The sequence below is a fragment of the Colossoma macropomum genome, unplaced genomic scaffold, assembly GCF_904425465.1.
Source record: "Colossoma macropomum unplaced genomic scaffold, Colossoma_macropomum, whole genome shotgun sequence".
In the NCBI taxonomy this organism is placed as follows: Eukaryota; Metazoa; Chordata; class Actinopteri; order Characiformes; family Serrasalmidae; genus Colossoma; species Colossoma macropomum.
Genome location: NW_023496051.1, coordinates 3,291,356 through 3,316,862, shown reverse-complemented (window position 1 = coordinate 3,316,862; position 25,507 = coordinate 3,291,356). Strand labels below are relative to the sequence as shown.

General features: G+C 38.2%; 1 protein-coding gene across 5 annotated transcripts in view; it reads right to left on the bottom strand.

Moving 5' to 3' along the window:
* vasna (vasorin a) overlaps positions 1-25,507 on the bottom strand; it is a 63,153-nt gene that overhangs the window by 21,031 nt on the left and 16,615 nt on the right. For 2 of the 5 annotated variants that reach the window (XM_036565084.1, XM_036565080.1), the window contains exon 1: positions 23,217-23,438. The exons of 1 other annotated variant lie outside the window; for it this stretch is intronic. The gene's annotated coding sequence lies outside the window, so the exon portion shown is untranslated. 2 more of the 5 variants (XM_036565083.1, XM_036565082.1) reach the window with 2 other exon arrangements.

Sequence of the window (25,507 nt, the reverse complement as noted above, 5' to 3'; positions counted from 1 at the left end):
AGTCAGAACACCAGCAAGAGCAGATTCTTTTGGCTTCCAAACAGCTCTTCATTCAGTAGCATGTTTAGTAATATTATTTATATTTTAATTGTGATTTTAATAACTCCTTAATATACCATTTAATTTACTAATAAACACAAATTGCATGTGTTTTGTTATTAAAAGATGGCTATGCCATTAAGTTGTTATGGAGCATAGGCAGACAGGTTCAGCACAGGCAAATCAATCAACAAGGCAGGTCAAAAATCAAAGATGAGTCAAAAATTGGAAGAAATTGTGAAGCTTGGAAAACCTGGCTAAGAATTATGCTTTAAAAACAAAAGCAAAGAAAACACCAAAAGCTAAATTAATACAACAACCTACAGGTGTTGAGGATAATAAGGGGGTGGAGTTGGAATGCTGAAAGCTGGAGATCCAGGTAGGGGTCCAGTAACAAACCAAGAAAATAATAGTTTATCTACCCAAAAAAAAACAACAGCTCTAAAATGCGAGTCGCCTTCCTACAATCACCTAATCAAAGCCAACTGCTCAAAGAGCAGTAGCGATATGGCAAAAACTGAATATCACGATATTTGAAGACATTTTCAAGATACATGGTATCTATCACAATTACTAGTTTTCGTAAGTTTGATAAGATGGAACCGAAAAAAGCAGCACCACTGTCTCTTTTAACATTATCATAAGTGATCAATCATTTTTACTCAACATTTCGCTAAATAGGCTTCATTAGATACAATTAAACAGAACAGAAAACACTCCTTTAATGAACCATGCAATTAGTCAGTCTTTAAGTACTGACGATATCCACGATATGCGGAGAAAAGCATAATGTAATTTATCACAGTGATGATAAAACATCATCATATTGCCCACCCCTAAGAGTACGCAAGAGTAAGTTAATTATGGGAAAAAAGCAGCTAAATGTATACTAGCTAGCTAAACTTTAACCACTTAAACCACTTAAAACTCTTCAAAAGAGTCATAAATTAACATACTCCATTTATTTCTGGTGTCAAAAAAAGCAATAAAAGCTGACTCATCCATGAACAACACATCACTATATCAGTACAGACCCTGTGCCTCATTCCTGTAAAATTAAAAACTCTTTAAATCTAACAGTTCACACGAAGGGCACATTCAGTATTCAACATGGATTCGGCGTGTATGCACACACTCTACTCCACCTGGCCTGCTACACTGCACACACATACACAATGCCTGACACATGCCTCAGTATTCTAAGAATCTGATACAGTGGCATTTTCTTCCAGTCATCTTTTTTCTTTTTTTATCCCTCATTAACTTTCTGACTCTCTCTCTGACAGTTCTGGCCTCCAGCTAATAAGCTATTAACGTCAGATGTCATCTATGACGTTCAGGAGCTGGTACACACGCACTCAGACAATACAAACACAGTATATCCAATAACATTCAGTTATTAAACTATATGAAAGAGTACAGTTATTAAAACAGTTGATACATTCTTCACTTCTATGACACTTCTATGAAGTATGCTTATTCAAACAGCCAAACAGCCAACTGAAAATTGTTCAATCAGGACTTGTTTCCCTATGTTATCTTGGTAGAAACACCCGGCGGTCTGGAATTCATTAGCTGGACTGAAGGCCCTATGTGTTCACAACGGCAGCAACTTTTCGTCTCTTCTCGCCCAAATTGCTGGTCGTTTATCACCTGTGGGCATCTCTGAACTCGAGCTGACCACTGGTTGCCATGGTTTTACTGAAGCCAAGCACAATTTCTGCTAAAAATAAAATATATTCTTAGAAATCCTATAGAGGGGCTAGTAAAAATTACCATTTTTCAAATTTATGGCCTGGACTCAAGGCCTAGCAGTAACAGTCATGGTTTTGCGATGGAAAACAATTTTAGCCCAAATGTACTGATGTATTCGTTATGGTTATACACACACTGCCTGTGCATGTACTGTTGTGTAATACTAGTGTTCATACAGAAATGAAAAAGTAGTGAAAGCATCAATTAGAGATGCAATTTTTGGCATGCCTGGTATTAAAGAATTAAAGCTATGTTAGATATGAGTAGCATGTATTTAGGTGGTACTGACAGCAGCTCTGGTATGTGGCTGATCTTGGCTTTACATCCTCAGACAAAGACAATGGAGCAAAGAAACCAGGCCAGTATGATTATAGCTTATCGTTCATCTCTCTCTTTTCTAATCCATCTGCATTTGTCTTGTGAAAAAGACCTAAAGTGGCCTGTGATGCTCCGTCCACAAATGTGTTCTCTGAGGGATGGAACAAAACATTTATTATAAATATTATATTGCAGCATTTTGTATCAGGGGACACAAAGGACAACTTTTGTTTCAAATGTTGTACTTGTATAATGCTCACATAGACAAAAACAGAAACATGATCATACAGTCATGTGCAGATGTTAACATATTCTCCATAGAGAACAAGCTTAAATAATGCCATTTATCTACTAATTTTAGTGCACAATTTCTGCTTATTTGCTGAGTTAAACATATTGGAAAAAATGGATTATAAATTATAAAACATTTCATAACTTTTGCACCACATTTTATGTTTTGTTTTTTCCCCACTGTGTTAAATTCAGCAAATAAACAGCAACTGTGTTTTGCAGAAATATGTTTTCTGCAGAGGGTGTGTCCTTAACCCTCTACTGAATGGTGTTGCCATATGGCAACAATTACTTTATCTCAATGTTACTAAAAAGCAGTAATATAAAATCTGTGTTTTCCTATTTAATTGTGGAAAAGGGTCTTTTACTTTGAAAGGACAAATACTTCATGACATCACATGACCAGGAATTCTTATTATTATGTTATTACCAAACATTCAAAATACCAACTGTAATTGTGTTAATTTCCAATATTTGTAAATACTGGGCCGTACATTTTTACTAAGTATAAGTTGGATTTGTTTATTCTTGTTTTCAATAAAATTATGTTTTCAGAGAAAAATGAGATTTTATAGTGCTTTTATTTTATTTTTTTTCGCAATTTTAAATAACAAAAACATGCTGAAACAGTTTTAGTTTAAGTAACAATCATGCGAGAGGGTTAATTTCACTTAAACATAAATTGACCAGGGGCACCCAAACTTTTGCACACAATTTATTAATGAAAGGCATATTTTTAACTACTCTTTATATTTTTTTGTACCAAAAATAACTATATTCAAATTACATCTCTCTCACCTCCATTCGCAGCCAAGCTATATGCAGGTTAGGGCCACTTTGGCTTGACCTGTTTTGCAGGCTTCCTGTCATCACTAGTGGTGTGTTTACAATGCAGCACAACTTTTCACCAAACCTCACTCACAGCACATGTACACACATGTTTAACCACCTGCCATACAGGTACAGACACCTGCACCCTCCAAAACACCACTTGCGAGTTCAGAGACAAAAGACAATAGCATACTTTATGTTTCCAACTGAGCAGAAAACTTATGTCTGGCCTTAAAGTTTGACAAAAACAAAATCAAATAAAAAAAAATAACCCCTGACCTCAAATGTGGTTGATCAATCGACACATATTTGGAGTCTAAACTTTACATCTTTACATTTACATCATTTGGCAGACAATTTTATCCAGAGCAACTTACAGTGTGATCATTTTACACAGGTAGCCAAAGGTAGTGTTAGGAGTCTTGCGCAAGGACTCTTGGTATAGAGTAAGGTAGGGGATTGAACCCCAGTCTACAGTGTAGAAGGTGTTACCCACTACACTATACCAACCATCTTTAGAGCCATATTGCACCTATGAAGCTAATGTAGCTTTAATGAAGCTTTTGCCTCACTATTAGCATCATGCAAACTAGAGGCCTAAATCATCATTCATTTGCCTCAAACCATGTTGACTTGTTAAGCAATCTCAAATAGACTTGCTCAAGTGGCTGCTATTATCGAACAGTGTCGAAACCCACATTACTAAGTTGGTTTGCACAATGCAAATAGGCTGGCATCCAATACCAGTTAGCTACATCAGCCTTGTAGCTGCAGGGCAAAGCTAAAAGAGCAAACTGAAAACTGGCACTGAACATGTCTTCGCTGACTGACTACATTTGGAGCAAAAGGAAAGATTTTACTTCATGCAAAACATGCATGTGAAGTGTGTACAATCAGGCTACGGCGGCAACTTCTAAGCAGGGACAGTGTTTTAAGTTGGGGGTGCTGAAGTGCGTCTCCTACGTGCACAAGCGGGTCTCCTAACCAGCTGTGCAGGCTTTAAAAAATATGGGTCATTCTACAGAAACGTCCATTTTTGTGTCCCTAGCGTTTACAGATATATTACACTTGAAAAAAATGTTAGGGTTACAATTTATTCATATTTTCAAATAAAGTAATAAGTTATTTTAACAATTACACCTTCTTGAGTTATCAATTTAGCAATATTGGTTTTTAAATCAATTTTATGGAATTCCAAGCACCACAGAAGAGCTCATCCTCACAGTCATGTGTAAAGGCTGAGGCCATATTTTGAAGAAAAAAAACATGTTGCTGCAATTTTAACTACAATAATCTATACATGAGTATGAAATATATAAATTAAAAGACATAAAGAAAACAAATAGCAAATAAATATTATGAAATATATAGTGAAAGTTGTGGTCCCCAGGAGTCGTGTCACTGGTGTTACCGCATAACAAAAACTCCTACTTTGACATAAAAATCGCACTGATGACATCACTTGACTTCCTTTTACCTGTTTTCTGAGGATCTATGAAGAAAAGCACATGGTGAGTCCACTGTGTCTTTCAGTTATCAGAGATTTTCTCATTTAGCTCATGATTTCATATGAAGCTTTTAGCTGAAGTCACTGGTGTGACCCACTTTATTCTTAGGTAACTGTGAGAAAATAGAACACAAATGGATTTACATAAATTACATATTTTTGTGGATATTCCATGATTGACAACATGTGGTTTGATGCTCTGTAGCAGCCGTTTAGTAAAATGCATTTTCCATTAAAAATGTCTCTGGTGTTACCTTTCTTATGCATAACACCGATGAGGATCGGTAACACCAGTGACTCCTATGGATAGACAGAGAAGTGGACGTTTCTGTAGAATGACCCATATATGAATAAACCAAAAATATAAACTTCACTCAAAAATAAGCAGATAGAAGGATTTACTTCATGCAAATTAGTTTCAAGTTAAAATCTTTATTATTTTTAGCAGTTGCAGTTAACCAACCCTGAAACCTGCACCCTTAGCACCCCCACTACCCGCGTCCCCGCTTCTAAGTATTTGTTAGTAGCTATTAGATGTGTGAGGAGTAGAGAAAGGGGCAAGCTGGAACAAACCCTCAACCACCCGCCTCTTCCTTTGCTATATCACCCCCTCAGGGCCCCTGAAAGCCAGCTGCGTTAGCGTGTCTCCTAACCAGCTGTGTTACACTGTGAGTTCGTTTCTAGCGTCTAGACGGAGTGATGAAATGACCGTTCTAAGACTTCAAGGAATAGTTTAGGAGCAATTCAAATTTACAGTTTCCTCCTCAATCCAAATGCGTCTCTTCTACTCCCAAAGTTTTGCACTGGAGCTACGATAATGTAGCTAACGAGAAATGGAAGCTCGTGCCGTTGTTACCATCGTGCTAATTATATGCCTATATCATCACATGCTTACCTCAAACCGTTTCGAGCTGTTAAGTAAGTCTCAGACTTATCATGTGGTTTCTTACAAAAGGATGTAAGCACCTAACTTAGCTAAAAACAGTAGCAGCAGCCATCTTGCAGTCTGAATTTTGGCTGCAGTTTTGTCAATTTCTATAGAGAACACTATGTAGTGTGAGAAACCCAGTAACACTGCTGAAAAAAAAGCTGGTTTATGCTGGTTTAGTTAGTCACCCAGCATAGTCATGCTGGTTGATCAGCACACCAGCATCCAAATTACAACATATCGCTGTTGTAGGAAGAAAACCTTTTATCTCCATTTTTGACGTTTTTCAGTTTGTTTTTTTTTACATAATTTAAAAAAGTCTGTTGCCCTTTACATTGTTTGTGAATTTGATGATGAATGGACTAAAAAAAACGACCCAAAATGGCTTGGAAAAAAGTCTGGTTCCATTGACTTACATTAAAAGTAAAGTAGGTTTTTTCCTTCTCCTGTAAAGTTACCATTTTGGAGATACGAGGTTTCCTTCCGACAACAGTGATATGCTACCGTAACATTAGCTAGGCTAACACTAACACTAGCTAAGTTACCAAAAACATGATAGAAATAATGGCTAACTTGTTGTGTTGCTAAGCTATCTAGCCAACATCATTAGCTTGAAGACCAAAAACTGGCACTTTACCAGCATTAGCAAGTTAGCTAAGGTGAATGAAAATATGATAATGGTTTTAAGCCATGTATCTGGTGTGTTCTTCCTTTCATACTATGACGAGCTTCCAAGTGAAACGATATCAGAGAGGGTCTTTAAGCTAGCTGAGCATTCTTGCACAATGATAACTGGGCATGGTCATTTTTCAGTTTTTGACATAATTTGAAAAAGCCTGTTGCTCTTTACATTGTTTGTTAATTTCATGATGAATTGACCAAAAGAAATGACCCAAAATGACTTGGAAAAAAGTCTGGTTCCATTGACTTACATTAAAAGTAAAGTAGTTTTTTTCCTTCTCCTGTAAAGTTACCATTTAGGAGATAGAAGGTTTTGTTCCAATAAATTTGGAGATAGAAGGTTTTGTTCCAATATATGGTACAGTTTCAAACTTCAGAAATGTTTACATACTACATCAAACTCTTTTATTAAAAAGTGAGAAATATATATATATATATATATATATATATATATATATATATATATATATATATTCAAGCTTTTGAATATATAGTCCATTCAAGCTTTTGTTTTGAATGAGGCAGCCAATCACAACAGAGATCCTTACATATCTCAGTCTTAAAGGCACAGTAAAAAAAGCCTGTTTATTTCTAAGATATTAGCAAATTAACACTATTTAAACGTCACAAGTGAACCTAAGGGGGACAAAAAAAAAAAATAACAAAGTGGCATATGGGCTCTTTCATCTGGAACTTTGCTGTGCTGATTGTTTTGCAGCATGTGCGGCGTGTTTACTTGGGTGCTGGTGGAGCCTTTCAAACACACTCACACTCGCGGGGGTCCGGTGTCACTGTGGCATTCTGAACCCAGACTAGATTTATCTGTCTGAGAGCCTGTGCTGACAAGTTTGTTTAGCAGTTTAAGAAACAACCTCAGGGTTTGTGTGTGTGTGTGAAACATCAGAGACTTAACTTACAAGCAAATGTGAGGAGAACAATGGAGCAAAATGACTCTTTTCAATCAGCAGAGGAGGAGAAAGAGAACAAAATGGCCCCTGTATGCTGTACGCTTGTGTGTGTGAGGTGTTGACATGCTGGGCCTCCAGTATCAGTGTGTTTAGAGTAGCTACACATGAAGGAAACTCAGTATCTCTCTGGCACAATGGAGTGTTTGTGGATACTAAGAAGGAATGAGGTGTGTGTGTGTGTGTGTGTGTGTGTGTGTGTGTGTGTGTGTGTCCTCAGGTTCTTTATCTGTGTTGTTGATCTCTGATGGGAATGGATCTGTTTTTCTTCCAGCTGATAGTGTCTGCGGCACTGATTGATTTTGTCCAGGTCTTGCTATGCGTGTCTGTGTGTGTGTGTGTGTGTGTGTGTGTGTGTGTGTGAGAGATATTGTTGCATTATGTATTAAAAATTCACTGTTAATTACTTATTAGGTGACTATAGTATTAGGAGTCTTGCCCAAGGTCTCTTTTTTGTATAGTGTGGTGCCACTGCAGGCCATCAAACTGCCCTCAAAGACAGTTATACAAATGCTATATCAATTCTTCCTAATTTAGTAGTGGCCAGTTCCACCGGCTAACTAGGTCTCCCCATCACATGATGCTACAAGGCTGAGAGGGGGAAGGTTAGCATGTGCTACCTCTAAAAGACATTTTGTCACACTATTACTAATGCAACGTTGGACAGCTCAACATGCTTGGAGGAGAACATTAACTGCTCAATGCATCAGCTAATAGGCAACTGTGTCAGCTTGCGTTATGCTGAGAAATAAGTGGGAGGGCCATCCAACCAACTCAGAGAAAGTGAGGCCAGTTATGCTGTCCTGGACTCCCAGCCATGGATGGCTGTGGCATCACTGAGGAATGAACTCACGATCTACTGACAATAGGAGCAGTGCTTAGATGGCCAGTCAGTAGCTGTAGGTAAATAGTGTCCACATGAGGTGTAGATTAGAGGTCTGCGCGGGACTGTTTTTCAAGTCCCACTCCTGCAGAACATCAGAATCATTTGTCCCGCCCCTGCCCGCAACTGAAAAGTTTAGTCCCGCTCCCACCCAGTTTGGGAAAGGTGAACTGACATCTAATATCAGACATAATCTAATCACAAATACATTATTCTCTGCTGAAATAACCCGGCAATCATGGTCATCAGGCTCACTGTGAAGTAACCAAACGCCATTTATTCCCAGTAAACACAAAGCAGGAATTAAACCACAGTTATTTTTGGTGTTTTGCTGGGCAGCTGTGGCTGTCAGACTGTAGGCTCCACCATCTCTGTAAGCTATGAGAATTCGGTGCAATCGGTTGCTTCATAACTCTTTAGAATGATTTCATTCATTTTAATTATTTTAATTTCAGCATTTGTACAACGTTTATAATATGATTTAGTGATCGTTCTACTTTATTAGGTTATTCATTAATTTGAAGGATTTCTGTTCATATGCTCCCGCCTGCAGTGGGCTGGATTCCCACCCGCTCCCGCCTGCAGTGGGCTGGATTCCCGCCCCCTCCCGCCTGCAGTGGGCTGGATTCCCGCCCGCTCCCATGCACAACACTGAAATTTAGTCCCGCGCCGCAAGATATTGTGGCACGTCCCACGGGTCCCATGGGAATCTGCGGGACTGCAGACCTCTAGTGTAGACCACAGCGTATTTGTACATGTTATTAGCATGTTATTGCTAATACATGTTATTAGCAATAACATGCTAATAACATGTACAAATAACATGCTTATGCGGCTAAAAGTGAATGGAAGTTAATAGCCACCCAACAGGATGATGTTTTTAGATTTTTTGACTCAACTATTTCTTTAATCTTCCCTTTCAGAACATGATGAACACAGCAATGTTTAAGTTATTTCATTATTTAACATTTGTATCAATAAAAAGAGACTGAATTTTAAAATCATTGAATATTTTTCTGTGTTTAATCCGATAAACAAAATTCTGATATTGTGAAAACTATAAACCCGCACACACACACACACACACTCACACACACTCACTGAAAGTGTGTGTGTGTTTAGTGGACTGTAAAATGGTCAGGAATGTTGAGCAGTAGTGGACATTTCACACATTCCTCTGCGATACACACACTGCTTGAAAAAACAGGCATGTCAGTTCCACATCAGTGGGTCATCATCCTTATACACAACATAAACACACACACAGAGAGGATTCCTCAGGAACAAGCCAGGCCACAACAAGGAATCAGGAATCCCCTCGCCTTTCCTTGATCCCCGGATCATTTGACTTAGCTGAGCTGATAATTATATATTCAAAGAGGGATATAAAAAGTACACATAAACTGTACTTAAGTGAAATTAAGGGTACTGCAACAAAATCTTACTGAATTAAAGTGGAAATCCGAAATATTTACTCAAGTTCATGTCAGAAAATATCAACATTTAAACATACTTAAACTGGTTTGGGCAAATAAACGAAAAGTTTACTTTCTGAATATGGGGCAGTCTGGTCCTCACATAAGGACAAATTAGCAAAGTCGTGGACAGATTAATTTTACACTGATATGATATCGGTTGGATGTCTTAAAGCCTCTGTCAGCACAGTTTCCAATGTTTACATTTGTGTGTTCACCAGTGTTCTATTCAAGAAACATATCGCTGTTATCGGAAGAAAACCTCGCATCTCGAAAATGGTAACTTTACAGGAGAAGGAAAAAACATGCTTTACTTGTAATGTAAGTCAATGGAACCAGACGTTTTTCCAAGTCATTTTGGGCCGTTTATTTTGGCCCATTCTTCATGAAATTTACAAATAATGTAAAAGACAACAGGCATTTTCAGATTATGTCAAAAACTGAAAAACGACAAAAATGGAGATATGAGGTTTTCTTACAACAGCAGCGATATATGAATTAATAAATTTAGTAATATATAAATACTCCAAAAATATCTCAGAACTGTGTTTGCATGTCAGATTTTGAAAAAGAACAGCCCCCCTGCAGGAAAACAGACCACTTCGCTCTTTTCAGCTGCTCTCTGAATAGCAAGCAACGTGCAAAACAGCTGTTTAACGGTCACTTTAGAGATCGAATTACATTTCACAAACCAACATTCGAGACCTTTCATCTTATGACGGGTAGATCACGAACGAAGTCCGATAGCTTTAACGCGCAGCACTAACGCTATGTTCGTAACCTATAGCTATCTAGCTAGCTAGCTGCTGGGCCGTGCTTCTGAAACTGAGGTTGGCGCGTCATATCTGCGAACACTTCGGAGAAATTTTTCATGTGCCTTAATGTGCGTCATGCTTGTAAAGTACAACTGCGAAAAATACAGTGAGCCTTGATGTTAGCTAATGAAACACTAAGCTAACATATTTTATTTCTACTGTTAAGGTCGGACGCTCGTTATCACGCTCTTGTAAATGAAGCTAATTGCTTACAGTCGGGTCCTGTAACGGGTGGCTAACTAGGGCTGAAAGATGAATCAATATTTTTTCAATTAAAGCCTACACTCTTAAACAAGATCATCAAGGTTCTTAAAAAAGATGGTTCTTCAGTAAAGACAGTGGTTCTATATAGAAGCATAAAAGATAAAAGACCCATTTTCATGCTTAAATGGTTCTTTGCCTGGTGAGATGTTCTATATAGCGCCAAAAAGGGTTCTGCTATGGATAGGATGTCAAGCTTGTAACAACAGAAGCACTTTTTGGTGCTATATAGAACCCTTTTCAAGAGGTGCTATCCTCCCTCTCTCTCTCTCTCTCTCTCTCTCTCTCTCTCTCTCCCTCTCTCTCTCTCTCTTTAGTGTATTTGCATCAGTGTTTTCTCTCAGACGCTGAATAATGCTTCGTCAGTGTTTAGTCTAATCCTGAGTGCAGTGGCTGCCCTTCATCTGTTTGCAAGACGTCCCAAAAAAGAAAAACAGCCGAGATACCAAAAACAACAGAGTGAGTGATACAGCGCCAGACAAAAGTTTAGTCGTTCTCTATTTTTACCATTTTCCACATTTTAGAATAACAGTGACGACCTAAAAACTGAAGTATCACATCACAATTAAGCTATTGTATAATATTAATCATGTATTTCTTTTGATATATGATGTTTTGCACCAACACTGACAAAGTCCACTTGAGATTATTTAAAGAGGAATTTTAGCATAATTCTACGGCTGAGATGCAAACAAGTCATTCAGGGTGTTTTGATATGTTAATTATAGAGAACACTGAGCTTTTTTTCTGGTTTCTTTTCAGTGGGGGTGATAGGAACCAGGGGTCGCAAAGCCAACGACACAAATATAGCCATTTTATTTACTATCCAAAACCACCAGTGAACCAACACCAGTCTTCTATGTTTTTATATTTAGCGCTAAAATCTAAATAAAAAAGTTGTCTTAGGCTGGCTTTAGACGGTGAAACTAGTTGCATGTTGTGAGTTGCCTGCAACATCATTTCCTTGCAACTTGACAGTTACAGGAAGCAATAACTTCACTAGTTAGCTAAATTAGCAACTCATATTTTTTGATACGCCATATCATTCTTGCTATAAAGTTATCCCTGAGGTGTAATTTACACTTTTGCAGCATTTTTATCATCATTTATCATCGGCTTTTACTGCCGTTCTTTTTATCTATATCGCTGTTGTCGGAAGAAAACCTCGTACCTCCAAAATGGTAACTTTACAGGAGAAGGAAAAAACCTACTTTACCTTTAATGTAAGTCAATGGAACCAGACTTTTTTCCAAGTCATTTTGGGCCGTTTCTTTTGGTCCATTCATCATGAAATTTACACACAATGTAAAGGGCAACAGGTATTTTCAAAGTATGTAAAAAAATGAAAAATGTCTGAAATAGTGATACGAAGTTTTCTTCCGACAACAGCGATATGTAGGCATCTATCTCTGGTTCCTTACTATATATTTGAGTTTATAATCTGTCGTGTGTATATCAAGCCAAAATTCATGTTTGAGTAGCTATTATGTTTATAGCCTACTTGATGTCTCACGCATTTGTTCATCAAGTTCATCGCAGGCCGCATCTTGGTCCCCTTGCTTCTTTATCGACTGCCCAATGAACCACCTTCTGCTTTATTTTCTTGTCCACTGACTGAAATCAGTCTTTTTTAAGTATGTTGGATGATGTGATCACGTGACGTGTTATTGCTGCTTTGATTGGCTGTTCTATTTCTTAAAGCTGCAACAAGTTTCAAATGAGTTGTAGGAGGCTTTACTGCTGCGTTCACATTACCAGGTTGAAGTGGCACAAATCTGATTTTTTGCCTTAATGTGACTCAGATCTGATGTTTTCAGATCTCTGTGGACACACAAATCTGATCTTTTCAAATCCGACCTGAGACACTTTCATATGTGGTCTTAGATCGGATACGTATCCGATTCGTGGCCATGCGACCTTAATGTGATGCTCAGATCAGAATTCATGTGCTTTTATTCTACTGCGCCATCATTCAGCGTTACCATGGCAACAGCGTCGGACTGAGGTTAAAGCCTGTAAACGGTGGAAAAGCAGCTCATCTCACTTTTTCTCCTTCGTCTCGCTCTAATAATGAAGCTGAGAGCTGATCAGAGTTAATGATCTTCTCAGCGAAGCTCGTTCTGCTCGTTAGTTTGTGCTGATGATGAACGTGATTCATTCACGTGACGTTACTGAGTAGGATGAGCTCATGAGGGTCATTTCAGGACGCCGGTTCATTTACATTAATGACAGATTTGAGTCACTTACCTAAACGAGTGTGGACCATCGTGTCAGATCGGATTTGAGCAAAAAATCAGTTTTGAACAACGAGGCTCGTAATGTGAACGTAGCTAAAGTGTCTCTAATCTGATTTGAAAAGATCCGATTTGAATCACATTAAGGCAAAAAATCTGGTTTGTGCCACTTAAGTCTGGTAATGTGAACGTAGCCTAAACTATGCAACTCAAGTCCAACTGAATTTCATGTAAGTTTCAAGAAAAAACAGTTGTGTTGATGTTTCATGGTACCATTTTGCCTGGCAGCACTTTACATATACCCCCCTCCCCCATTTAACATTTAAAACTAAATACATTTTAAGCCAAAACCTTAATTCAAAACTATTGCAAAACAATGTCTCAGGCATCAGGCAGTGTATTCATAAATATTTTTCTGTAAAACCTTTCTGTGAGGGAGCTTTCAGAGGCATTAAACTCTTCAGACATCTGGTTTCCATCACCAGAACCGTGAACAATTGTCTAGAACTTTCTCTGGAAAGGAGCATTACAAATCAAACCACTCGGAATGACTTTGTTTACATCTTACCAGTTTAATTACGCAGAAATTTAGAAAAATCAGTAGCAACTCAACCCAGTTTGAGTGATCATTTGGGGGCGTGTAGTTTGTATGATGCCAAGCTTCCATCACTTGCTAGCTTCATTAGCTTTGTAGCTCAAAACTAAAGAAGAAAGCTTAAGACTCCACATGTCCTGGCTGTTCAACGACATTTGGGGTTTACGTTTGATTCTTCGCCAAAAGCGGTAAGTCAGAAGGCCGAGTTGCGAGTGGGTTAAAGGCTTTGAGTGGTCAAGGCTGCAGAGTTAGCCACCCTGTATTGCAGATCTGTGTTTGTGTACACGCTTGTGTTGCTCTTGGCTCTGGTTCTTTCTTCAGTTCTGGCACTGAGTGTACAGAGCAGGCAGGGCAAATGCCTATGGGATGTTATTACAAGTGCATGCTAAGACTGGAGAAGCACACACACACACAAACTGGCACCTAATGAGCCTGTGATATATGGGCAAAGTGATAAAAAGGAGAGGTGCAGGAAATGTCTTCATAAATAGGCCTAGATGTGGCTCGTTAGATGTGGTTCAGTGGTGGAGGACGCATGCGGCACACCAAAGGTCAGCAGTTCAAATCCCAGGGCACCAACCACGAATTCCAAAATCCATTCATTTTCAATTGAGTTTGCTACAGTAGGGATGTGCATGCAAACTAATCTAGTCCAGTTCATGAACAGATATCCTTGTGCAAATTGGGGGGGGGGCATGTCCTCTCCACTTTTAGAAATTATGTGAGAAGATTTTGGGGGTTGTGAGAAGGTTGTGTGTAAAAGTACTACACCCAGCCATCACAATGGCATGTCTATAGAAACAGTCTTCAAATGTCTTGACCATAATAATTTTTTTACACAGGGTTGCTGCTATTATTAGTATTGCAGCATTATTAAATACCTTTTTACAGTAATTACCCTTAATTAAAACAGACAATTACTATTTTTACAATTGCTATTTTTATACTCATTTCATTTTTGTTGTTAAGTTGTTAAAAGTCTTTTTGTCAACTTTTCTTGTAATAATACAATAAGAGATACAAACGGTCAATAACTTTAAGAAAAATTAGAAATTACTGTTATTTTACAGTAATTTTTAATTAGTTTGTCATGTTATCATTTATGGCAGTAAAAAAACTGCAACAACTGCTTAATATTATATTATATTAATATAATACAATAAAACATTTACAGTATGTTTAAGTATGCAAATCCTAATTTCAAATCATTAAAATATTTTTTTCTGTAAATGCTTAGCCCACAACAGCACCTATATAGCTCACAAAAATATCATTTTACAAGTTATTTCTACAATGAAGGTGCCATTCTGTGCCCACAAGAAATAATAATAATGATAATAATAATAATAACAACAATAATAATAAAAAATATTATTATTATCATTATTAGTATTATTATTATTGTTCATAATAATAATAATAATAATTTTAGCTATGGCTTAGAAAATTAAGACTACTGCAGAGAACCTATGTTTTTGTTTTTATAAGAAAAAAAAAACTCCAAAAGATCAACAACTGCCTTTTATCATAGTACATATGTAGTGAATAACAGCGTAGTCATAATTAGGATGTACTGGGGTAAAAATACAGTTCCAAAAACCAAAAAGTCTGAATTAAGGTCTCCTGTTGTTCAATATATATTCTGATTAAATATATAATACACCAAAAAATAAGTAAGTGCGACGTAGAATTAAAACCTCAGATGTAGTCTGTCAGTTGACGTCTGCTTCTTTAGCTACGTAGCTAATGTAACAAGTAATGGAAGCCTCTACCCCACCAACTACCACTGTGGTACGCTCACTGGTATGGAGGGAAAGTACAGAGGATGTGGCGGAGAGCAAAAGAAAGCAAATTCAGCATAGGGTTACAGGTATATAACGCTATGTCACTTAGAAATGTTCAGCCTTGCCAATGGGTCAGCCCTCTTACACCCTGCTAGCCATGACCAATGACAAAGGTGACAAAGGTGAATGAGCCCATGTTGCAATGCTAGTGGGTGAAATGTTAACATTTCGGCCTGCACTTGAAGATAACAACACTGTTTGCATTAGTCTATTTGTTTCTGGAATCACGTGAAGCTGATCCAACAAGCTTGACGTTGGAGGCCACCATGGAGGAGTTCACCTCTGTTCGTTAGAGCTATGAGGCTAACGAAGCTAACAAATAGCAGCATTGTGAACAATTAGCATTGTGCAAATGCAGCCTAAACATCACACTTGCCTCAAACCCGTATGGTAGTTGAGTAATCATACACTGATCAGCCATAACATTATGACCACCTCCTTGTTTCTACGCTCATTGTCCATTTTATCAGCTCCACTTACTATATAGGTGCACTTTGTAGTTCTACAGTTACAGACTGTAGTCCATCTGTTTCTCTGATACTTTGTTAGCCCCCTTTTACCCTGTTCTTCAGTGGTCAGGACCCCCATGGACCCTCACAGAGCAGGTACTATTTGGGTGGTGGATCATTCTCAGCACTGCAGTAACACTGACACAGTGGTGTGTTAGTGTGTGTTGTGATGGTACGAGTGGATCAGACACAGCAGTGCTGCTGGAGTTTTTAAACACTGTGTCCACTCACTGCCCACTCTATTAGACACTCCTACCTTGTCGGTCCACCTTGTAGATGTAAAGTCAGAGACGATAGCTCATCTGCTGCTGCACAGTTTGTGTTGGTCATCCTCTAGTCCTTCATCAGTGGTCACAGGACGCTGCCCACAGGACGCTGTTGGCTGGATATTTTTGGTTGGTGGACTATTCTCAGTCCAGCAGTGACACTGAGGTGTTTAAAAACTCCAGCAGCACTGCTGTGTCTGACCAGTAAGTGGAGCTGATAAAATGGACAATGAGTGTAGAAACAAGGAGGTGGTCATAATGTTATGCCTGATCGGTTATAGCTAATAGATGCTGTTGACATAGTAGCAGTTCTAAAGAGTAACTGATGACACTCACCATAAATATCTGTATCTCCTCCACACATGTGGTTATGATTCACTGGCAGAAAATGGCTTATTGGGAGCATGAGCTCACCTTGCTAAAATGGAAAAGCTATTTCCTGTGCAGTGGGGTAACATGCTGAGGCAATACAGTATGTTTTCGTCCAGAAACAGAGTGTACTGTTCTAATTCAGCGGCTGATACTTGTGTGACTCTTCATAGCACTGTTGTCGGAAGAAAACCTCATATCTCCAAAATGGTAACTTTACAGGAGAAGGAAAAAACACTCTTCACTTTTAATGTAAGTCAATGGAACCAGACGATTTTCCAAGTAATTATGTGTCGTTTCTTTTGGTCCATTCATCATGAAATTTACACACAATGTAAAGAGCAACAGGTAATTTCAAATTATGTCAAAAACTGAAAAACAACAAAAATGGAGATATGTTATCAGTAGTGATATGTTAATTAAACCATTAGACCATTCTCATTACCGTCTCTACCAGAACATAAACAGTTCCTTCTTTTTCAGTCTTTTCTTACCTCCATCATCCAGTTACCTTGCTAATTCTATGATTAGCAAGATTCCAGACTAAGTCCAGTTGTCTACAGACTGTAAGGAAGAACCTTTAAAGCGACACTTTGGCAAAAAATCAAATTTATCCTCATATATAGTCAGTTGGCCAAGCTATGTTTGGTGTTCAAAGTGACACTGTGTGACATACTTTTGTCCACTTTTATAGATACCAGTGCATCAGACAGTGCTGGAAATCTCATAAGCATATCTGATTCAGCTAACTTAACAACTAGATGTGTTTTGTGCAAGTGTGCTAATTCTACGCTTGTTAACTGGTGTGCAGTATAGCACAGTTTAGTATGCCAACTGGTGTAATCGCATAAAATATGGTATGTATAGTACAGCACAATGCTGATTGGTGTATAGTTTAGAAAGAGCCTCTAAAGCGATACTTTGGCAAAAAATCTCATTTATCCTCAAATGCAGTCAGTTGGCCAAGATAAGTTTGGTGGTCAAAGTGACACTGTGTGACATACTTTTGTCCATTTTAATAGATAATAGTGTCATACGGTGCCAGAAAGCTCAAAGGCATGTCTGATAGAGCTAACTTAACAACCAGATGTGTTTTGCGGTAAGTGTGATAATTGCATATTTGTTAACTGGTGTATTGTATAGTGTAGTATAGTATAGTGTGACATAGTATAGTATAGTGTAGTATAGTATAGTATAGTATAGTGTGACATAGTATAGTATAGTATAGTATAATATGGTGCAATATGGTATAGTATAGTATAGTACAATATAATATAGTATAGCATAGTATAGTATAGTATAGTACAGTATAATATAGCATAGTATAGTGGCAATTGGTGTATGGTAGAGTAAACTACAGTAGGGATCTGTGATAAATCGAACTTTATTTTCAAAATAATCTAAACAGAACAATTATTATCGCACATTCTGTTTCGCATTGAGTCCCTTATAAATCCAGCGCACCATTTCCTTTACAGTGGTGCGCTTTTGCCCCTCCCTGAAAGCCCAAACTCATCTCATTTATTTTGAGCTGATTTATTTTTCTTTATTATTTTTATATATGTTTAGTAGCTTTCAGTAAGTTGTGGACGTACACTGCAACATAGTTGATATTATATTTTTTAATCTTTTCTTTTGTACTTTTTAAAATGTATATGTATATTTATGTATTATATATTATCTATTTCATTTCGTTATCTTTTTACTTTTTATTTGTCAGTTGAATTACATTTAAACTACAAGGAAATGCAGTGTTAAAGTTCAACAAATGCACTATGTTTCCACAGTCAACGATTAATCGTTATGAATAATAATCGTGATCTCGACACTGACCAAAATAATCGTGATTATGATTACCGCCATTATTGAGCAGCCCTAAAATATAGTAGATATTGTATAGCACAATGCTAATCAGTGTATAGTATAGTATAGTGCAATTCAAAGTAATGTATAGTATAGTATAGGACAATGCTAGCTGGTGTGGTATAGTATGTATAGTATAGCACAGTGTTAACTGGTGTATAAAATAGTATAGCACAATGCTAAATGGTCTACAGTACAACACAACGCAAGCTGGTGAATAGTATAGTATGCATAGTAGAGCATAATGCTAATTGGTTCCTTTTTTAGTATAGTATTTACAGTATAGCACAATGCTAACTGGTAAATAATACAGTACGTATAGTATAACACTATAGTGCTAATTACTATATAGTGTAGCACAATGCTAACTGCTGTATGGTATAGTAAGTATAGTATACCATGAAGCTAATTGGTGTATGTTATAGGGTAGCACGATGCTAACTGGCATATAGTTTGCATAGTATAGTATAACACCATGCTAACTGTAGTATGGTATAGTATAGTATAGTACAGTACAGTACAGTATGTCATGCTGTATGGTTTCTACTGTTATCTAACTGAGTTGTTGTCACTTTACCGACTTTTAGGTTAATTAAAAGTCACCTCATTACCCTCATTATCATTCTGACTATCATCTCCACCAACGCTCTCACACTTTACTGCACACAGTTCCTCCTATTCAGTGTTTTCTTACGTCCATCATCCAGTTATTAACTCTGTGGCTGGTAAAGCTTCCACTCTGACGTTCCCCCTATTTAGCTGTCACGGTGGCCTGACCCGAGTTCTTATTAGCTGACCCCTGGGATTAGTCCAAGCTGAGAGCGGGGTTGGGCGGGCGCTGGTAGTGGAGGGGGGGGGGTTTAAAGCCTTCACCTCTGAGTGCCCACTCCAGCAGCTCGCAGCCCCTTAATTAAATTGCTGAGACACTGAGTCAGGAATGTTTGCTTTTTCTCCTCGTTTGCTCTCCTCCCATATCCCTCCATCCCTGTCTTTGCTTTTCTCACACGGTCATCCCTCGCTCAAGTTTGCCTCACGCAAATGGGCACCTTGGCAGCCAGCCAACATCCCGCTGCCTCCATGGACCTCTAGGACAGCCTGCACCGATCCGATGACATATCGGGTATCGTTAAAGTTGGGCGACATTCATTTTCTAGATCTTTTTAAAATATCTCGATATTCAAAAAAGAAATGTAATGAAATTCTGCACAGTTTAACACAGTATCGAATAAAGCGGAGAAGGGGGGGGGGCTTATGCTATGCACTCACTCATGCTTGAATGACTGAGCTTGTTTCCTTAAGTCACTTAAAGTTGTGATTTCTGGGCTTCTGTTTAAAAAAATGTGTTTATCAGAGTCAAATCAACACTTAAAATATTAAAAATCAAATACAATCATATCTATCTTAAAATATGTGCATTACCCCCCAGTTTTTATTCTAATTTGGCCTCTTTATAAAAGCTGCATTTTAGAATTTGGCCACATGGTGGCGCTAAATAGGTTACTGCAATGACTTAGGAATACAACAACATAGCCAAATCTTCCAAGCTTAGTTATTATATTAAATAGTGTTATGATACACTTTTACAAGAACATCAGGGTATCATCCGAACTTCTAGAACACTAAACATAAAAAAGGCCCCTTATAGAGAGCAAATGTGTTATGAAACAGCAGTAGGGATGAACAATGACATCAGAATCATACAGGATTTGTCAGATAATTGCTTTGAAAAATGGAACATCTTTGGACACTTGTTTGAATTTGATGGACATTTCATCCATTTATTCTGGATGATGTTGTTACTCTGGAAGAGCAGAACACTTGGGCTAAAAACATCTACCTTTTATTCACTTACTGTATTTGTAACCTGACAGAAATAGACGTTATATGATGATAATTATGTTGTGATACATTACAATACTGTATATATATATATATATATATATATATATATACAGTATCGACAGACATGCACATTAAAAATATCGGCCTGCAGTTCCCAAATCGGTGCACCCCTACGCAGCAGTGAAAGCAGATGAAACAAAGGCAAGTGTTCCACTGAGAAAACGTTACACCGCACAGGGTTGAACTGGACACAGGTGAGTTCATCTGACACCACTCAATTTACTGTGCTGAACCGACCTGACCCTTGAGAATTAAAGCATAACACAATAATAGAATCATTTGGCAAGGTAGCCGAATCCTCTCAGAAAGGCTCCCAAAAGCCATAAGAAACCATAGGAGAGAAATCTGCCATGGAAAACACACGAACATACTCAGTGACCAGTCCATTTAAAAGAACAACAAAGCCATTTTCCACATTCAATGTTTTTCTGCAAAACCATTCTATTCCAAAGAAAAGATACGCTGAAGAAGGTCATGGAACCATTCCTTTTTGGAGGTTTGTTTGATTTTATTTAATCTAATCTAGCATTTAAAACCTCATTCAAGCAAATTAGACAACTTTTGGAGATTTACACCCATTTAATAGTAGCCTACTGGCCAAAATCGCCAGATCCAAAGTACTTCTTCACACTTACTTCACAGAAACTAACCTTTTCTCCTCGTCTTGCTTCGGGAAAAAAAGAGAAAAGTATAATGGATTTAAAAAGCGGAATAACAGCCTGTAATCTCCTTTACGCCCCGTGGAACTAAACAGATTAGCGCCAGAGCAGCACGCGGACCTTCGCTAGGGGCAGGGGATCCGTTCGAAAGCAGCTGTGTGTCATTTCCAAACTCAACCTTATCTTATACGCTGTCCTACTCACAGTCGTGCGCAAAAGTTTGAGCATCCTTCCGTCCAATGCCGTTGGTTTTGTTGATAATGATCTTAAACTCCTGTAAAGGAAACTTTATTGTGCCATTTTTCTGCAAATAATACTGATTTGAAGTATTTGCTAACTTTAACAAAGTTTAACATACCAGAAAATAAAATAAAGCCATAACTTTTGCACAGTCCAGATTTTATGGGATATTTCTCCCCCCAAAGTGTGAAATTAAACAGTAATAAACAGTAAGGAGGATAGAAAAGCAACATAATGCCATTATTTGGGGGTGCACAAACTTTTGCACACGACTGTAAAGTGGAATTGTTTATAATATAACAGCAACTTTGTGCATTTTTGAAGCTTTTTACAGGAAAACAGCTTCAGATGAGCACCAAAAAAAGCTTCACGCAGCTTAACTGTGAATTTTGACAATAAACTTTTATCAGTAATCAGAAGTTTTTTTTGACAGTTTTTGATATGAACTGTAATAGAGAACAACAGTTTGTTTAAATGAGGTTATGATGTCACAAAAATGACTAAGTCATCAAGACTGTCACTAGCAGATTCCCAACAGTGTTCAGAGGCCACCACGATCCTGTCAGTTACTACTGCATATTCACTCAACTCAAAACCGAAGGCTGACTTTTTTCAGCTTATCGCAACATAGAATTCGCTGACTCTGACTTTATCATCATGACTTTTCCTCTTTACTCAAGTCAAGTCGAATTCCCCAATGGCGTCTGGACACCACCAGTGCCTGGGTTTGTGTAGGCGTTCACTAACTGCAGAGGGTTCACTGAAATCAGAATTTTAAAGGGGAATTCCAACGACTTTTCAAAATTTCTGTATGACTTAAGGGCTGCACAATAAACGGAGTCATTCAGAGCGGTTTGGTGTGAAATGCTTCGTTCTAGAGAAACGTGCAGAGTCAGGATTGTTCACAGTGGTGGTGATAGGAACCAGACGTCCACCTTTAAAAGCTCACAGAAAGTTATTACAAGAAATAGGTATGAATTCACTGCCTGATGTCTGGGACACTGTTTTATGATGGTATTCTTCAGGGTTTACCTTTCATTGGGCACATGGAAACATTACCTTAGATACTTGTTGAATTACTATAATCTTCTGGAATATGTAATTATGTCAAAAGAATTTTATTGGTACCATTTAGGTCATGATGTAACTTTGTATAATGATAGGCATTTAATGGAATCCATTCTCATGACAATTTACTCTGTATTATTATTAGTATTACTACTTCAATCCCTGCAATTTACTTATATTATTGTTTACGTTAAGTGGTATGTTGATTTTTTTCACTGGAATGATATATGCATACAGGAAAACCCAAAATAAAAATTTCAAAAAAATAAAAAAATTGGCATAATTTTAAACTCATTCATGGTGGAGGGATCCATGCAGGGCGTTATAAGGCAAAAGAAAGAACGTAAAAAAAACAAAATTTTTCTGATTTATGCCTATTTTACCATCATCGACGTTCCATATAAAGACTCATAAGACACATGTGGGTTCACTGGTGGTTCTGGATAGTAAATAAAATGTCTGTACTTGCGTCTTCTGGTTCCTATCACCACCACTGTAAAGAAAATCAGAGTCTGTAAGTTTCTCTACAAACAAGCCAAACCACTCAGAATGACTGTTTACACCTCAGTGTACAGTGAATTATGCAGAAATTTTGGAAAAAATTGGTGGAATTCCCCTTTAAGGCAATGAGCTTACTGACTTTTTAGGAGCTCGAACAACTGCATCACTTTTACAGGCCAATTACCAGAGGAAAGACTGGCCCAGGTGTCAATACAAGTAGATTCAGCAGCAAAGCATGAAGCTCTGCTTCAAAACAGAGATGAATAACCGTTCATAACACACCGTCAGTCCACTAAGCTGGTCCTCCTGCAGCTTCTCCCTCACGCTAACCTATTAAAACAACCAGTGAGGATGAGAACAACATGTTCCACCACACTTGTGCGTCCACAGACAACTTGGGTCCATTGAAACACTTACCTCGCCACAACGCTGCAAAAGCAAATGCACCCCTCGCTCAGTGGACAGGCTGAGGAGAAGCTTCAAATAAACGCAAGTTCAAAGCCGGTCCCGTGCAGTCGCCACTGCTGACCATTAGAGCATCCAGAAACAGACGAGAGAAGAAAGTAAGGCTGTCCGGCGAAGGAGGTCCGCAGACTGCTCGTGTCCGGACGCGCTGGCTTGTCCACACCGTGGTATTTTGTGAATGGCTGGAGTGAAGCCGCGCTGTGCAGCAGCGCTGAAGTCTGGAGGAGGAGGAGCCTAACGAGTCACTTTACTGACTCGACTCTTTCGAAGCGCCCGCGTAAGTGAATCGAACTCCGCGTGTTTCGATTCCTTCGATTCACCGCGGATTGTGGACAGAAATATCCAGGAATAAAAGGCTGCAGTTTCGGCCTCCACAGCAACCCGGAATTTAATGCTTTATACAGTCTTTTCGTTCATATATCCACCTGTTTGGTTGGTAAGAACGAGTATTATGTGGTAATGGCATTTCAGTTTTACTTGGATTCAGCCTTGCCTGCAGTGATTCACCTTTGGAAATTCTTTTAAGTCTAAGTTTAGGCTTAGTCTGGGTCTGAGAGAAAGTATTAGCAACTATAATAAAGCATTTCCTGAAAAAATGCAGAGTGATTGCACAGCTGCTTGCTAAGATGTTGCTAGGTGGTTGCTATGGTATCCGTTGCTAAGGTTTTGCTAGGTGGTTGCTAAGATGTTGCTAGGCAGTTGCTATGGTATCCCAGGTGGTTGCTGGTAGCTATGTAGTTATGTTTCTATCTCTATTTATATATATATATATATATATGTTTATATATATATATATATATATATATATATATATATATATATATATGAAAGGCATATGTCTGATACAAACACTGAAGTACTTTTTTAAAGTAACAAATCAATAAGAAACACAACTGCAACATAAATGCAATGAAAAGCTTATATACCAGGACGCTTGCATAGCATGTATGAGTAATATATGCCATCTCTATTTGATTAATCCTTTCTATCATATATTGTTGCATATATGAGATGCATATGTTTGTACATGCTGATATATGATGGAAATATATGTCCCATATTTGAAATTGGTGAATTTTTAAAAGGTTAGCATATATGTCGCATATATGTCAATATGTAACTATACGTGCTGGACATAAAGGAAATATGTGCTAATATATGTCACATATTTGAAATCCATATATTGCGATGTATCAGACTTCCATATGGGGATATTCACATTTTTTGATTCAGTGATTCTTGTGAATCGATTCATGCAACTCATGAAAAAGAGTTGCTCAAAAGTAATGGTTCATTTGTGAATCATCCTCCAGGTGTGTGTGTGTGTGTGTGTGTGTGTGTGTGTGTGTGTGTGTGTGTGTGTGAAAGACAGAGGAAAAAAGAGAGAATTTCTCTGAGGTGTGTTTAGAATACTTGGATCTGACTGTCATGTCTTGGATGCACTTTAATTCCTTTTCTATTGTATCTGCTTTATCCATATTCACACGTAAATCCGAACAGTGCCAAGTGTGCGTCTGTATTTTCGTAATAGCAGCTGGCCTATTTTTATTCGGTGTCTTGGGAAAGCTCTGTACTTCCGCCTGTCACCCAAAGTGGCATGTGAGGCCCTATTTGAGTCGGCGAATACCAAGGAGGCACCGAGGAACAGAAACACGATCCTACCTCCTCCCTCCCTCCTCTTCCTCATGCATGAACTGTCCCTCACTCTACTGTCCTGTAATCTAGTAGCCCAGGGGTCCAAGGTCCTGCATGGCTGGAGTCCAGCACTGTTTGGTGATTTCCAGGCTTTAGGAATAGGCATCATTTATACAGGGGGACATGTCCCTGTACTTCTTGAAATGCACAACATATAGGGAACAATATAGGACCAAGCAAGGGAAAATGGTCCTGTCCAATTGGTCATTCCTCATTACTGAACCTGTGAGTATGGGTGTAGCTTGGGACAAGAATGGCAGCCAGGAAAAAGTATGAAATGACCATGTTATGAGCTGTATGCTAAATATTTTATGTTAAGCTTTGGTTATAAGGCAACAACTTGATATTGCTAAGCTTTGATTTTAGTGCAGCTAGCTAACACCGCTTATTTATCCAAATTCAGCATAGTTGTATGCAAAAGTGTGGGTGTCCAGGTCAAATGACACGTTTTGTTGCAAGTGAAAATAAGTTAACACACCCTCTACAGTGAACACACTTCTTAAAAGCACACGTACTACTTCGTTTGCTCATTTTGACATAGGGAAAAT